Source organism: Lytechinus pictus, chromosome 16 (genome assembly GCF_037042905.1).
Source record: "Lytechinus pictus isolate F3 Inbred chromosome 16, Lp3.0, whole genome shotgun sequence".
Lineage (NCBI taxonomy): Eukaryota > Metazoa > Echinodermata > Echinoidea > Temnopleuroida > Toxopneustidae > Lytechinus > Lytechinus pictus.
The window spans coordinates 7,437,131-7,453,810 of NC_087260.1; positions in this window are offsets into that span (position 1 = coordinate 7,437,131).

Below are 16,680 nucleotides of genomic sequence, written 5' to 3' on the forward strand. Positions count from 1 at the left end.
GAATTGTAGATATGATTTCAGGGCCCTGTTGCATAAAAATTTATGTCATAATGACATAAATTTCGATCTTGACATAAAATCATGCATAGCTTATGCCGTTGACATAAATTCCGTTGCATAAAAATATATATGCATTGTTTTAGCTTATGACGCGAATTAATCATCATTACATAAACTGAATAGTCATGAACGAGCCTGTTGACATAAACTTGGCATAAGTTGTCACTATTCAGCCGCTGCAAGTTCGTGCGAGAAAGTGTCTTCGACTTTCCATTTTGACGGGATAGAGGCATATTTTGGTATGTATCCAAAGATCATTGCTATATATCGTAGCTTAATACATGTAGATATATCTCACGTTCTGACCAAAATTCAAAGTTTCAAAGTATAAATAGATCTTTTAAATGAATTATTATCGCCGTCAATTTTATGCAATAATTGCTTGGATGCTCCCCGGCTGCTTTTAGCCGTACAACGCCGGCAGTGCTAGGTTCCGGCGTCTGACACAGACAAATAATGGCTTAATGCATGGAATCAACACTGACAGAAAAAAGTTTTGATTAATCTTCAGGACATTTTCATTGATTTTAAACCTAACGATGTTAGGCCCGGCCGTAGGAGCACCCCTGCCCTTCCTGGAAAATTCTAATACTAATAGATCTAAGTTCCAACGTAAGCCTAGTCTAGATTAGACTAGACCCTCTCTTTAGAGTCTAGGCCCTATACAAAATTTACTCTATCACTCACTGACCGTTAGAGCCAGGCCCTCGACTATTTCTAGGCCTAGCCGGAAGTTAGGGCCTAGCACAGGCCTAAATAAGTTGGGCTGAGCCTATCTATGTAACTGTTCGGAGATTTACAAAAAAGCATGAAATAGGCATGGCCATGCAGGGCCAGGCCCTAGCAAGTACTTGCTTGGCCCCTTTTAACTCCTAGTCTAGATTTACAGTATATAGTTTTCTATCTAGGACTTAGCGTCTAATTTAGACTTAGTCTAGATCTAACTGTTGTCTTGTTGATCTAAGAAATTTTGGATGAGCTGAGCTGGCCCTACCATTACTACTTTAGTCTAGGCCTACCCCGGTTTGGACCTTGGTCCTGGCCAGGGAATGGGGTGGTGCAGCCCTGCCCCTGGACTGGGTCTGGCTGGGGCTCCTTCCATTCATGCTTTATAGATCAAAATCGAGACCTAATGCGGGACCTAATCTAGTTTAGCAATACAAGAGATCTAGGATAGATATCTAGCTCAGGCAATACGAGCAATCGCTTGTAATTAGTCTATTCTAGGGCCCAAGATTGAAACTGTCTTTACATCATTAGTAAGCTAACATTATAGATCTACTAGAACCACAAATGTTACTCTAGATCTCTTCTATGTCTTATCTTAAACCTGACTTTTTAACTCTGACATTAAAATTCAAATAGAATCCAGTACATGTACATGTGTAGGTTCTAACTTAGACCTTCGGGAGATGGGACCTCCGCTGCCTTCGCTTCGGTGGTGGAGCCCCCTGGGTTTATGATAGAGCTATGGAATAGGGTAGTGTAGCTCTAATATATTATAATACTGTTTTCTATTGCCACGGGTAGAGGCCTAGATCTAGTCAAGATTTATCAGTTGGTAGATGTGCACTACAATAACATGTAAAGTATAAGACCCTAGAAGTGAGTGGGGGGTCCCTCTTTGTTAAAAAAAAAACCCGAAGTGGTTGGTGTGTAATAAAGGTGATAATATAATTCAGAAAATCCTGGGTCACCCTCTGTGCTAACGAAGACTGGAGACTACTGAACAGGAAGGGAAAGAAGGGGAATAAAAGGAAAAAAAACACACTGAATTAATTAAGTCAAACACTGTCTGATAAGACTGATGACTATATTGTATGTTAATATCTAATATAGATATTAACGTACCTCTTTGATGGATATTTTAGACTCTTCCAATTTTTAACAAAAACAATAAGTTGAACAGGCAGTCAACAAAAAATAGATTTATGTATCCTCTTTTGTGTTTTCTGATTTGAATGTATTCTCTGAGAGCTGGCCGCTGCCCTGTAGACGACTATCTGTTTGATAAGTTTAATACACTTCTGAGGATGTAGCACACATTTTAGTACTTTGATTTGTTTTACAGGGTAAATACCTTATCAAATGCCTTTTCTATCAATTTTCAAACCAGTGCACAAATAATATGCTTGGAGAAAAAGCATTTCCATTACCGGTAACTACAGGATTTGGTTTCTGATCTGTGGATAATTGAAATTCTCTTGGTGACTGTTATGAAGAATTTTTCATACTGTATTCTATTTCTTTTACCTATTTACTGTAAAGAGGATTTTTAGATCAATTATTAAAGGGGTGTTGTTTTGAGAAAAAAAACTTGGCAATTTGAAGTGAAGAAAATCCCTAAGGTTTGTATATAGAATTATAGGGCCTACAATTTTCTTTCCTATAAAACCTACATGTAAAACATCCCAGGGAGCGAAGACGGCTGATTTGGGGGGGTTTCGGGGGCAATATTAAACAAAAATTATTTTTCTCAATTTTGCCCAATTTCCATGTTGCGGATGGGGCGAGGGGGTCGAAAATTCAAACTCCCTGGATCTTCTTGATTCTCGCTGTAATAATCGGTTAGGATGCTAAAACATCCCAGGGAGCGAAGACGGCTGATTTGGGGGGGTTTCGGGGGAAATATTGAACAAATATTATTTTGCTCAATTTTGGCAAATTTTGCCCAATTTTCCATGTCGCGGGTGGGGCGAGGGGGTCGAAAATTCAAACTCCCTGGATCCTCTTGATTCTCGCTGTAATAATCGGTTAGGATGCTAAAACATCCCAGGGAGCGAAGACGGCTGATTTGGGGGGTTTCGGGGGAAATATTGAACAAATAATATTTTGCTCAATTTTGGCAAATTTTGCCCAATTTTCCATGTCGCGGGTGGGGCGAGGGGGTCGAAAATTCAAATTCCCTGGATCCTCTTGATTCTCGCTTTAATAATTGGTTAGGATACTAAAACATTCCAGGGAGCGAAGACGGCTGATTTGGGGGGGTTTCGGGGGAAATATTGAACAAATATTATTTTGCTCAATTTTGGCAAATTTTGCCCAATTTTCCATGTCGCGGGTGGGGCGAGGGGGTCGAAAATTCAAACTCCCTGGATCCTCTTGATTCTCGCTGTAAATATCGGTTAGGATGCTAAAACATCCCAGGGAGTGAAGACGGCTGATTTGGGGGGGTTTCGGGGGAAAAATTGAACAAATATTATTTTGCTCAATTTTGGCCAATTTTGCCCAATTTTCCATGTCGCGGGTGGGGCGAGGGGGTCGAAAATTCAAACTCCCTGGATCCTCTTGATTCTCGCTGTAATAATCGGTTAGGATGCTTAAACATCCCAAGGAGCGAAGACGGCTGATTTGGGGGGGTTTCGGGGGAAATATTGAACAAATATTATTTTGCTCAATTTTGGCCAATTTTGCCCAATTTTCCATGTCGCGGGTGGGGCGAGGGGGTCGAAAATTCAAACTCCCTGGATCCTCTTGATTCTCGCTGTAATAATAGGTTAGGATGCTAAAACATCCCAGGGAGCGAAGACGGCTGATTTGGGGGGGTTTCGGGGGAAATATTGAACAAATATTATTTTGCTCAATTTTGGCAAATTTTGCCCAATTTTCCATGTCGCGGGTGGGGCGAGGGGGTCGAAAATTCAAACTCCCTGGATCTTCTTGATTCTCGCTGTAAATATCGGTTAGGATGCTAAAACATCCCAGGGAGTGAAGACGGCTGATTTGGGGGGGTTTCGGGGGAAAAATTGAACAGATATTATTTTGCTCAATTTTGGCCAATTTTGCCCAATTTTCCATGTCGCGGGTGGGGCGAGGGGGTCGAAAATTCAAACTCCCTGGATCCTCTTGATTCTCGCTGTAATAATCGGTTAGGATGCTTAAACATCCCAAGGAGCAAAGACGGCTGATTTGGGGGGGTTTCGGGGGAAATATTGAACAAATATTATTTTGCTCAATTTTGGCCAATTTTGCCCAATTTTCCATGTCGCGGGTGGGGCGAGGGGGTCGAAAATTCAAACTCCCTGGATCCTCTTGATTCTCGCTGTAATAATCGGTAAGGATGCTAAAACATCCCAGGGAGCGAAGACGGCTGATTTGGGGGGGTTTCGGGGGAAATATTGAACAAATATTATTTTGCTCAATTTTGGCCAATTTTGCCCAATTTTCCATGTCGCGGGTGGGGCGAGGGGGTCGAAAATTCAAACTCCCTGGATCCTCTTGATTCTCGCTGTAAATATCGGTTAGGATGCTAAAACATCCCAGGGAGTGAAGACGGCTGATTTGGGGGGGTTTCGGGGGAAAAATTGAACAAATATTATTTTGCTCAATTTTGGCCAATTTTGCCCAATTTTCCATGTCGCGGGTGGGGCGAGGGGGTCGAAAATTCAAACTCCCTGGATCCTCTTGATTCTCGCTGTAATAATCGGTTAGGATGCTAAAACATTCCAGGGAGCGAAGACGGCTGATTTGGGGGGGTTTCGGGGGGAATATTGAACAAATATTATTTTGCTCAATTTTGGCAAATTTTGCCCAATTTTCCATGTCGCGGGTTGGGCGAGGGGGTCGAAAATTCCAACTCCCTGGATCCTCTTGATTCTCGCTGTAATGATCGGTTAGGATGCTAAAACATTCCAGGGAGCGAAGACGGCTGATTTGGGGGGGTTTCGGGGAAAATATTGAACAAATATTATTTTGCTCAATTTTGGCCAATTTTGCCCAATTTTCCATGTCGCGGGTTGGGCGAGGGGGTTGAAAATTCCAACTCCCTGGATCCTCTTGATTCTCGCTGTAATGATCGGTTAGGATGCTAAAACATCCCAGGGAGCGAAGACGGCTGATTTGGGGGGGTTTCGGGGGAAATATTGAAGAAATATTATTTTGCTAAATTTTGGCCAATTTTGCCCAATTTTCCATGTCGCGGGTGGGGCGAGGGGGTCGAAAATTCAAACTCCCTGGAGCCTCTTGATTCTCGCTGTAATAATCGGTTAGGATGCTAAAACATCCCAGGGAGCGAAGATGGCTGATTTGGGGGGGTTTCGGGGGAAATATTGAACAAATATTATTTTGCTCAATTTTGGCCAATTTTGCCCAATTTTCCATGTCGCGGGTGGGGCGAGGGGGTCGAAAATTCAAACTCCCTGGATCCTCTTGATTCTCTCTGTAATAATTGGTTAGGATGCTAAAACATTCCAGGGAGCGAAGACGGCTGATTTGGGGGGGTTTCGGGGGAAATATTGAACAAATATTATTTTGCTCAATTTTGGCAAATTTTGCCCAATTTTCCATGTCGCGGGTTGGGCGAGGGGGTCGAAAATTCCAACTCCCTGGATCCTCTTGATTCTCGCTGTAATGATCGGTTAGGATGCTAAAACATCCCAGGGAGCGAAGACGGCTGATTTGGGGGGGTTTCGGGGGAAATATTGAAGAAATATTATTTTGCTAAATTTTGGCCAATTTTGCCGAATTTTCCATGTCGCGGGTGGGGCGAGGGGGTCGAAAATTCAAACTCCCTGGATCCTCTTGAATCTCGCTGTAATAATTGGTTAGGATGCTAAAACATTCCAGGGAGCGAAGACGGCTGATTTTGGGGGGTTTCGGGGAAAATATTGAACAAATATTATTTTGCTCAATTTTGGCCAATTTTGCCCAATTTTCCATGTCGCGGGTGGGGCGAGGGGGTCGAAAATTCAAACTCCCTGGATCCTCTTGATTCTCGCTGTAATAATCGGTTAGGATGCTAAAACATCCCAGGGAGCGAAGATGGCTGATTTGGGGGGGTTTCGGGGGAAATATTGAACAAATATTATTTTGCTCAATTTTGGCCAATTTTGCCCAATTTTCCATGTCGCGGGTGGGGCGAGGGGGTCGAAAATTCCAACTCCCTGGATCCTCTTGAATCTCGCTGTAATAATCAGTTAGGATGCTAAAACATTCCAGGGAGCGAAGACGGCTGATTTGGGGGGGTTTCGGGGAAAATATTGAACAAATATTATTTTGCTCAATTTTGGCCAATTTTGCCCAATTTTCCATGTCGCGGGTTGGGCGAGGGGGTCGAAAATTCCAACTCCCTGGATCCTCTTGATTCTCGCTGTAATGATCGGTTAGGATGCTAAAACATCCCAGGGAGCGAAGACGGCTGATTTGGGGGGGTTTCGGGGGAAATATTGAACAAATATTATTTTGCTCAATTTTGGCCAATTTTGCCGAATTTTCCATGTCGCGGGTGGGGCGAGGGGGTCGAAAATTCAAACTCCCTGGATCCTCTTGAATCTCGCTGTAATAATTGGTTAGGATGCTAAAACATTCCAGGGAGCGAAGACGGCTGATTTTGGGGGGTTTCGGGGAAAATATTGAACAAATATTATTTTGCTCAATTTTGGCCAATTTTGCCCAATTTTCCATGTCGCGGGTGGGGCGAGGGGGTCGAAAATTCAAACTCCCTGGATCCTCTTGATTCTCGCTGTAATAATCGGTTAGGATGCTAAAACATCCCAGGGAGCGAAGATGGCTGATTTGGGGGGGTTTCGGGGGAAATATTGAACAAATATTATTTTGCTCAATTTTGGCCAATTTTGCCCAATTTTCCATGTCGCGGGTGGGGCGAGGGGGTCGAAAATTCCAACTCCCTGGATCCTCTTGAATCTCGCTGTAATAATCGGTTAGGATGCTAAAACATTCCAGGGAGCGAAGACGGCTGATTTGGGGGGGTTTCGGGGAAAATATTGAACAAATATTATTTTGCTCAATTTTGGCCAATTTTGCCCAATTTTCCATGTCGCGGGTGGGGCGAGGGGGTCGAAAATTCAAACTCCCTGGATCCTCTTGATTCTCGCTGTAATAATCGGTTAGGATGCTAAAACATCCCAGGGAGTGAAGACGGCTGATTTGGGGGGGTTTCGGGGGAAATATTGAATAAATATTATTTTGCTCAATTTTGGCCAATTTTGCCCAATTTTCCATGTCGCGGGTGGGGCGAGGGGGTCGAAAATTCAAACTCCCTGGATCCTCTTGATTCTCGCTGTAATAATCGGTTAGGATGCTAAAACATCCCAGGGAGTGAAGACGGCTGATTTGGGGGGGTTTCGGGGAAAATATTGAATAAATATTATTTTGCTCAATTTTGGCAAATTTTGCCCAATTTTCCATGTCGCGGGTGGGGCGAGGGGGTCGAAAATTCAAATTCCCTGGATCCTCTTGATTCTCACTGTAATAATCAGGTAGGATGCTAAAACATCCCAGGGAGTGAAGACGGCTGATTTGGGGGGGTTTCGGGGGAAATATTGAACAAATATTATTTTGCTCAATTTTGGCCAATTTTGCCCAATTTTCCATGTCGCGGGTGGGGCGAGGGGGTCGAAAATTCAAACTCCCTGGATCCTCTTGATTCTCGCTGTAATAATCGGTTAGGATGCTAAAACATCCCAGGGAGTGAAGACGGCTGATTTGGGGGGGTTTCGGGGGAAATATTGAATAAATATTATTTTGCTCAATTTTGGCAAATTTTGCCCAATTTTCCATGTCGCGGGTGGGGCGAGGGGGTCGAAAATTCAAACTCCCTGGATCCTCTTGATTCTCGCTGTAATAATCGGTTAGGATGCTTAAACATCCCAAGGAGCGAAGACGGCTGATTTGGGGGGGTTTTGGGGGAAATATTGAACAAATATTATTTTGCTCAATTTTGGCCAATTTTGCCCAATTTTCCACGTCGCGGCTGGGGCGAGGGGGTCGAAAATTCAAACTCCCTGGATCCTCTTGATTCTCGCTGTAAATATCGGTTAGGATGCTAAAACATCCCAGGGAGTGAAGACGGCTGATTTGGGGGGGTTTCGGGGGAAAAATTGAACAAATATTATTTTGCTCAATTTTGGCCAATTTTGCCGAATTTTCAATGTCGCGGGTGGGGCGAGGGGGTCGAAAATTCAAACTCCCTGGATCCTCTTGATTCTCGCTGTAATAATCGGTTAGGATGCTTAAACATCCCAAGGAGCGAAGACGGCTGATTTGGGGGGGTTTCGGGGGAAATATTGAACAAATATTATTTTGCTCAATTTTGGCAAATTTTGCCCAATTTTCCATGTCGCGGGTGGGGCGATGGGGTCGAAAATTCAAACTCCCTGGATCCTCTTGATTCTCGCTGTAATAATCGGTTAGGATGCTAAAACATCCCAGGGAGCGAAGACGGCTGATTTGGGGGGTTTCGGGGGAAATATTGAACAAATAATATTTTGCTCAATTTTGGCAAATTTTGCCCAATTTTCCATGTCGCGGGTGGGGCGAGGGGGTCGAAAATTCAAATTCCCTGGATCCTCTTGATTCTCGCTTTAATAATTGGTTAGGATACTAAAACATTCCAGGGAGCGAAGACGGCTGATTTGGGGGGGTTTCGGGGGAAATATTGAACAAATATTATTTTGCTCAATTTTGGCAAATTTTGCCCAATTTTCCATGTCGCGGGTGGGGCGAGGGGGTCGAAAAATTCAAACTCCCTGGATCCTCTTGATTCTCGCTGTAATAATCGGTTAGGATGCTAAAACATCCCAGGGAGCAAAGACGGCTGATTTGGGGGGGTTTCGGGGGAAAAATTGAACAAATATTATTTTGCTCAATTTTGCCCAATTTTCCATGTCGCGGGTGGGGCGAGGGGGTCGAAAATTCAAACTCCCTGGATCCTCTTGATTCTCGCTGTAATAATCGGTTAGGATGCTTAAACATCCCAAGGAGCGAAGACGGCTGATTTGGGGGGGTTTCGGGGGAAATATTGAACAAGTATTATTTTGCTCAATTTTGGCCAATTTTGCCCAATTTTCCATGTCGCGGGTGGGGCGAGGGGGTCGAAAATTCAAACTCCCTGGATCCTTTTGATTCTCACTGTATTAATAGGTTAGGATGCTAAAACATCCCAGGGAGCGAAGACGGCTGATTTGGGGGGGTTTCGGGGGAAATATTGAACAAATATTATTTTGCTCAATTTTGGCAAATTTTGCCCAATTTTCCATGTCGCGGGTGGGGCGATGGGGTCGAAAATTCAAACTCCCTGGATCCTCTTGATTCTCGCTGTAATAATCGGTTAGGATGCTAAAACATCCCAGGGAGTGAAGACGGCTGATTTGGGGGGGTTTCGGGGAAAATATTATTTTGCTCAATTTTGGCAAATTTTGCCCAATTTTCCATGTCGCGGGTGGGGCGAGGGGGTCGAAAATTCAAATTCCCTGGATCCTCTTGATTCTCACTGTAATAATCAGGTAGGATGCTAAAACATCCCAGGGAGTGAAGACGGCTGATTTGGGGGGGTTTCGGGGGAAATATTGAACAAATATTATTTTGCTCAATTTTGGCCAATTTTGCCCAATTTTCCATGTCGCGGGTGGGGCGAGGGGGTCGAAAATTCAAACTCCCTGGATCCTCTTGATTCTCGCTGTAATAATCGGTTAGGATGCTAAAACATCCCAGGGAGTGAAGACTGCTGATTTGGGGGGGTTTCGGGGGAAAAATTGAACAAATATTATTTTGCTCAATTTTGGCCAATTTTGCCAAATTTTCCATGTCGCGGGTGGGGCGAGGGGGTCGAAAATTCAAACTCCCTGGATCCTCTTGATTCTCGCTGTAATAATCGGTTAGGATGCTTAAACATCCCAAGGAGCGAAGACGGCTGATTTGGGGGGGTTTCGGGGGAAATATTGAACAAATATTATTTTGCTCAATTTTGGCCAATTTTGCCCAATTTTCCATGTCGCGGCTGGGGCGAGGGGGTCGAAAATTCAAACTCCCTGGATCCTCTTGATTCTCGCTGTAAATATCGGTTAGGATGCTAAAACATCCCAGGGAGTGAAGACGGCTGATTTGGGGGGGTTTCGGGGGAAAAATTGAACAAATATTATTTTGCTCAATTTTGGCCAATTTTGCCGAATTTTCAATGTCGCGGGTGGGGCGAGGGGGTCGAAAATTCAAACTCCCTGGATCCTCTTGATTCTCGCTGTAATAATCGGTTAGGATGCTTAAACATCCCAAGGAGCGAAGACGGCTGATTTGGGGGGGTTTCGGGGAAAATATTGAACAAATATTATTTTGCTCAATTTTGGCAAATTTTGCCCAATTTTCCATGTCGCGGGTGGGGCGATGGGGTCGAAAATTCAAACTCCCTGGATCCTCTTGATTCTCGCTGTAATAATCGGTTAGGATGCTAAAACATCCCAGGGAGCGAAGACGGCTGATTTGGGGGGTTTCGGGGGAAATATTGAACAAATAATATTTTGCTCAATTTTGGCAAATTTTGCCCAATTTTCCATGTCGCGGGTGGGGCGAGGGGGTCGAAAATTCAAATTCCCTGGATCCTCTTGATTCTCGCTTTAATAATTGGTTAGGATACTAAAACATTCCAGGGAGCGAAGACGGCTGATTTGGGGGGGTTTCGGGGGAAATATTGAACAAATATTATTTTGCTCAATTTTGGCCAATTTTGCCCAATTTTCCATGTCGCGGGTGGGGCGAGGGGGTCGAAAATTCAAACTCCCTGGATCCTCTTGATTCTCGCTGTAATAATCGGTTAGGATGCTTAAACATCCCAAGGAGCGAAGACGGCTGATTTGGGGGGGTTTCGGGGGAAATATTGAACAAATATTATTTTGCTCAATTTTGGCCAATTTTGCCCAATTTTCCATGTCGCGGGTGGGGCGAGGGGGTCGAAAATTCAAACTCCCTGGATCCTTTTGATTCTCGCTGTAATAATAGGTTAGGATGCTAAAACATCCCAGGGAGCGAAGACGGCTGATTTGGGGGGGTTTCGGGGGAAATATTGAACAAATATTATTTTGCTCAATTTTGGCAAATTTTGCCCAATTTTCCATGTCGCGGGTGGGGCGAGGGGGTCGAAAATTCAAACTCCCTGGATCCTCTTGATTCTCGCTGTAAATATCGGTTAGGATGCTAAAACATCCCAGGGAGTGAAGACGGCTGATTTGGGGGGGTTTCGGGGGAAAAATTGAACAGATATTATTTTGCTCAATTTTGGCCAATTTTGCCCAATTTTCCATGTCGCGGGTGGGGCGAGGGGGTCGAAAATTCAAACTCCCTGGATCCTCTTGATTCTCGCTGTAATAATCGGTTAGGATGCTTAAACATCCCAAGGAGTGAAGACGGCTGATTTGGGGGGGTTTCGGGGGAAATATTGAACAAATATTATTTTGCTCAATTTTGTCAAATTTTGCCCAATTTTCCATGTCGCGGGTGGGGCGAGGGGGTCGAAAATTCAAATTCCCTGGATCCTCTTGATTCTCGCTGTAATAATAGGTAAGGATGCTATAACATTCCAGGGAGCGAAGACGGCTGATTTGGGGGGGTTTCGGGGGAAATATTGAACAAATATTATTTTGCTCAATTTTGGCCAATTTTGCCCAATTTTCCATGTCGCGGGTGGGGCGAGGGGGTCGAAAATTCAAACTCCCTGGATCCTCTTGATTCTCGCTGTAAATATCGGTTAGGATGCTAAAACATCCCAGGGAGTGAAGACGGCTGATTTGGGGGGGTTTCGGGGGAAAAATTGAACAAATATTATTTTGCTCAATTTTTTGCCAATTTTTCCGAATTTTCAATGTCGCGGGTGGGGCGAGGGGGTCGAAAATTCAAACTCCCTGGATCCTCTTGATTTTCGCTGTAATAATCGGTTAGGATGCTTAAACATCCCAAGGAGCGAAGACGGCTGATTTGGGGGGGTTTCGGGGGAAATATTGAACAAATATTATTTTGCTCAATTTTGGCCAATTTTGCCCAATTTTCCATGTCGCGGCTGGGGCGAGGGGGTCGAAAATTCAAACTCCCTGGATCCTCTTGATTCTCGCTGTAAATATCGGTTAGGATGCTAAAACATCCCAGGGAGTGAAGACGGCTGATTTGGGGGGGTTTCGGGGGAAAAATTGAACAAATATTATTTTGCTCAATTTTGGCCAATTTTGCCGAATTTTCCATGTCGCGGGTGGGGCGAGGGGGTCGAAAATTCAAACTCCCTGGATCCTCTTGATTCTCGCTGTAATAATCGGTTAGGATGCTTAAACATCCCAAGGAGCGAAGACGGCTGATTTGGGGGGGTTTCGGGGGAAATATTGAACAAATAATATTTTGCTCAATTTTGGCAAATTTTGCCCAATTTTCCATGTCGCGGGTGGGGCGAGGGGGTCGAAAATTCAAATTCCCTGGATCCTCTTGATTCTCGCTTTAATAATTGGTTAGGATACTAAAACATTCCAGGGAGCGAAGACGGCTGATTTGGGGGGGTTTCGGGGGAAATATTGAACAAATATTATTTTGCTCAATTTTGGCAAATTTTGCCCAATTTTCCATGTCGCGGGTGGGGCGAGGGGGTCGAAAAATTCAAACTCCCTGGATCCTCTTGATTCTCGCTGTAATAATCGGTTAGGATGCTAAAACATCCCAGGGAGCAAAGACGGCTGATTTGGGGGGGTTTCGGGGGAAAAATTGAACAAATATTATTTTGCTCAATTTTGCCCAATTTTCCATGTCGCGGGTGGGGCGAGGGGGTCGAAAATTCAAACTCCCTGGATCCTCTTGATTCTCGCTGTAATAATCGGTTAGGATGCTTAAACATCCCAAGGAGCGAAGACGGCTGATTTGGGGGGGTTTCGGGGGAAATATTGAACAAGTATTATTTTGCTCAATTTTGGCCAATTTTGCCCAATTTTCCATGTCGCGGGTGGGGCGAGGGGGTCGAAAATTCAAACTCCCTGGATCCTTTTGATTCTCGCTGTAATAATAGGTTAGGATGCTAAAACATCCCAGGGAGCGAAGACGGCTGATTTGGGGGGGTTTCGGGGGAAATATTGAACAAATATTATTTTGCTCAATTTTGGCAAATTTTGCCCAATTTTCCATGTCGCGGGTGGGGCGAGGGGGTCGAAAATTCAAACTCCCTGGATCCTCTTGATTCTCGCTGTAAATATCGGTTAGGATGCTAAAACATCCCAGGGAGTGAAGACGGCTGATTTGGGGGGGTTTCGGGGGAAAAATTGAACAGATATTATTTTGCTCAATTTTGGCCAATTTTGCCCAATTTTCCATGTCGCGGGTGGGGCGAGGGGGTCGAAAATTCAAACTCCCTGGATCCTCTTGATTCTCGCTGTAATAATCGGTTAGGATGCTTAAACATCCCAAGGAGTGAAGACGGCTGATTTGGGGGGGTTTCGGGGGAAATATTGAACAAATATTATTTTGCTCAATTTTGTCAAATTTTGCCCAATTTTCCATGTCGCGGGTGGGGCGAGGGGGTCGAAAATTCAAATTCCCTGGATCCTCTTGATTCTCGCTGTAATAATAGGTAAGGATGCTATAACATTCCAGGGAGCGAAGACGGCTGATTTGGGGGGGTTTCGGGGGAAATATTGAACAAATATTATTTTGCTCAATTTTGGCCAATTTTGCCCAATTTTCCATGTCGCGGGTGGGGCGAGGGGGTCGAAAATTCAAACTCCCTGGATCCTCTTGATTCTCGCTGTAAATATCGGTTAGGATGCTAAAACATCCCAGGGAGTGAAGACGGCTGATTTGGGGGGGTTTCGGGGGAAAAATTGAACAAATATTATTTTGCTCAATTTTTTGCCAATTTTTCCGAATTTTCAATGTCGCGGGTGGGGCGAGGGGGTCGAAAATTCAAACTCCCTGGATCCTCTTGATTTTCGCTGTAATAATCGGTTAGGATGCTTAAACATCCCAAGGAGCGAAGACGGCTGATTTGGGGGGGTTTCGGGGGAAATATTGAACAAATATTATTTTGCTCAATTTTGGCCAATTTTGCCCAATTTTCCATGTCGCGGCTGGGGCGAGGGGGTCGAAAATTCAAACTCCCTGGATCCTCTTGATTCTCGCTGTAAATATCGGTTAGGATGCTAAAACATCCCAGGGAGTGAAGACGGCTGATTTGGGGGGGTTTCGGGGGAAAAATTGAACAAATATTATTTTGCTCAATTTTGGCCAATTTTGCCGAATTTTCCATGTCGCGGGTGGGGCGAGGGGGTCGAAAATTCAAACTCCCTGGATCCTCTTGATTCTCGCTGTAATAATCGGTTAGGATGCTTAAACATCCCAAGGAGCGAAGACGGCTGATTTGGGGGGGTTTCGGGGGAAATATTGAACAAATAATATTTTGCTCAATTTTGGCAAATTTTGCCCAATTTTCCATGTCGCGGGTGGGGCGAGGGGGTCGAAAATTCAAATTCCCTGGATCCTCTTGATTCTCGCTTTAATAATTGGTTAGGATACTAAAACATTCCAGGGAGCGAAGACGGCTGATTTGGGGGGGTTTCGGGGGAAATATTGAACAAATATTATTTTGCTCAATTTTGGCAAATTTTGCCCAATTTTCCATGTCGCGGGTGGGGCGAGGGGGTCGAAAAATTCAAACTCCCTGGATCCTCTTGATTCTCGCTGTAATAATCGGTTAGGATGCTAAAACATCCCAGGGAGCAAAGACGGCTGATTTGGGGGGGTTTCGGGGGAAAAATTGAACAAATATTATTTTGCTCAATTTTGCCCAATTTTCCATGTCGCGGGTGGGGCGAGGGGGTCGAAAATTCAAACTCCCTGGATCCTCTTGATTCTCGCTGTAATAATCGGTTAGGATGCTTAAACATCCCAAGGAGCGAAGACGGCTGATTTGGGGGGGTTTCGGGGGAAATATTGAACAAGTATTATTTTGCTCAATTTTGGCCAATTTTGCCCAATTTTCCATGTCGCGGGTGGGGCGAGGGGGTCGAAAATTCAAACTCCCTGGATCCTTTTGATTCTCACTGTATTAATAGGTTAGGATGCTAAAACATCCCAGGGAGCGAAGACGGCTGATTTGGGGGGGTTTCGGGGGAAATATTGAACAAATATTATTTTGCTCAATTTTGGCAAATTTTGCCCAATTTTCCATGTCGCGGGTGGGGCGATGGGGTCGAAAATTCAAACTCCCTGGATCCTCTTGATTCTCGCTGTAATAATCGGTTAGGATGCTAAAACATCCCAGGGAGTGAAGACGGCTGATTTGGGGGGGTTTCGGGGAAAATATTATTTTGCTCAATTTTGGCAAATTTTGCCCAATTTTCCATGTCGCGGGTGGGGCGAGGGGGTCGAAAATTCAAATTCCCTGGATCCTCTTGATTCTCACTGTAATAATCAGGTAGGATGCTAAAACATCCCAGGGAGTGAAGACGGCTGATTTGGGGGGGTTTCGGGGGAAATATTGAACAAATATTATTTTGCTCAATTTTGGCCAATTTTGCCCAATTTTCCATGTCGCGGGTGGGGCGAGGGGGTCGAAAATTCAAACTCCCTGGATCCTCTTGATTCTCGCTGTAATAATCGGTTAGGATGCTAAAACATCCCAGGGAGTGAAGACTGCTGATTTGGGGGGGTTTCGGGGGAAAAATTGAACAAATATTATTTTGCTCAATTTTGGCCAATTTTGCCAAATTTTCCATGTCGCGGGTGGGGCGAGGGGGTCGAAAATTCAAACTCCCTGGATCCTCTTGATTTTCGCTGTAATAATCGGTTAGGATGCTTAAACATCCCAAGGAGCGAAGACGGCTGATTTGGGGGGGTTTCGGGGGAAATATTGAACAAATATTATTTTGCTCAATTTTGGCCAATTTTGCCCAATTTTCCATGTCGCGGCTGGGGCGAGGGGGTCGAAAATTCAAACTCCCTGGATCCTCTTGATTCTCGCTGTAAATATCGGTTAGGATGCTAAAACATCCCAGGGAGTGAAGACGGCTGATTTGGGGGGGTTTCGGGGGAAAAATTGAACAAATATTATTTTGCTCAATTTTGGCCAATTTTGCTGAATTTTCAATGTCGCGGGTGGGGCGAGGGGGTCGAAAATTCAAACTCCCTGGATCCTCTTGATTCTCGCTGTAATAATCGGTTAGGATGCTTAAACATCCCAAGGAGCGAAGACGGCTGATTTGGGGGGGTTTCGGGGGAAATATTGAACAAATATTATTTTGCTCAATTTTGGCAAATTTTGCCCAATTTTCCATGTCGCGGGTGGGGCGATGGGGTCGAAAATTCAAACTCCCTGGATCCTCTTGATTCTCGCTGTAATAATCGGTTAGGATGCTAAAACATCCCAGGGAGCGAAGACGGCTGATTTGGGGGGTTTTGGGGGAAATATTGAACAAATAATATTTTGCTCAATTTTGGCAAATTTTGCCCAATTTTCCATGTCGCGGGTGGGGCGAGGGGGTCGAAAATTCAAATTCCCTGGATCCTCTTGATTCTCGCTTTAATAATTGGTTAGGATACTAAAACATTCCAGGGAGCGAAGACGGCTGATTTGGGGGGGTTTCGGGGGAAATATTGAACAAATATTATTTTGCTCAATTTTGGCAAATTTTGCCCAATTTTCCATGTCGCGGGTGGGGCGAGGGGGTCGAAAAATTCAAACTCCCTGGATCCTCTTGATTCTCGCTGTAATAATCGGTTAGGATGCTAAAACATCCCAGGGAGCAAAGACGGCTGATTTGGGGGGGTTTCGGGGGAAAAATTGAACAAATATTATTTTGCTCAATTTTGCCCAATTTTCCATGTCGCGGGTGGGGCGAGGGGGTCGAAAATTCAAACTCCCTGGATCCT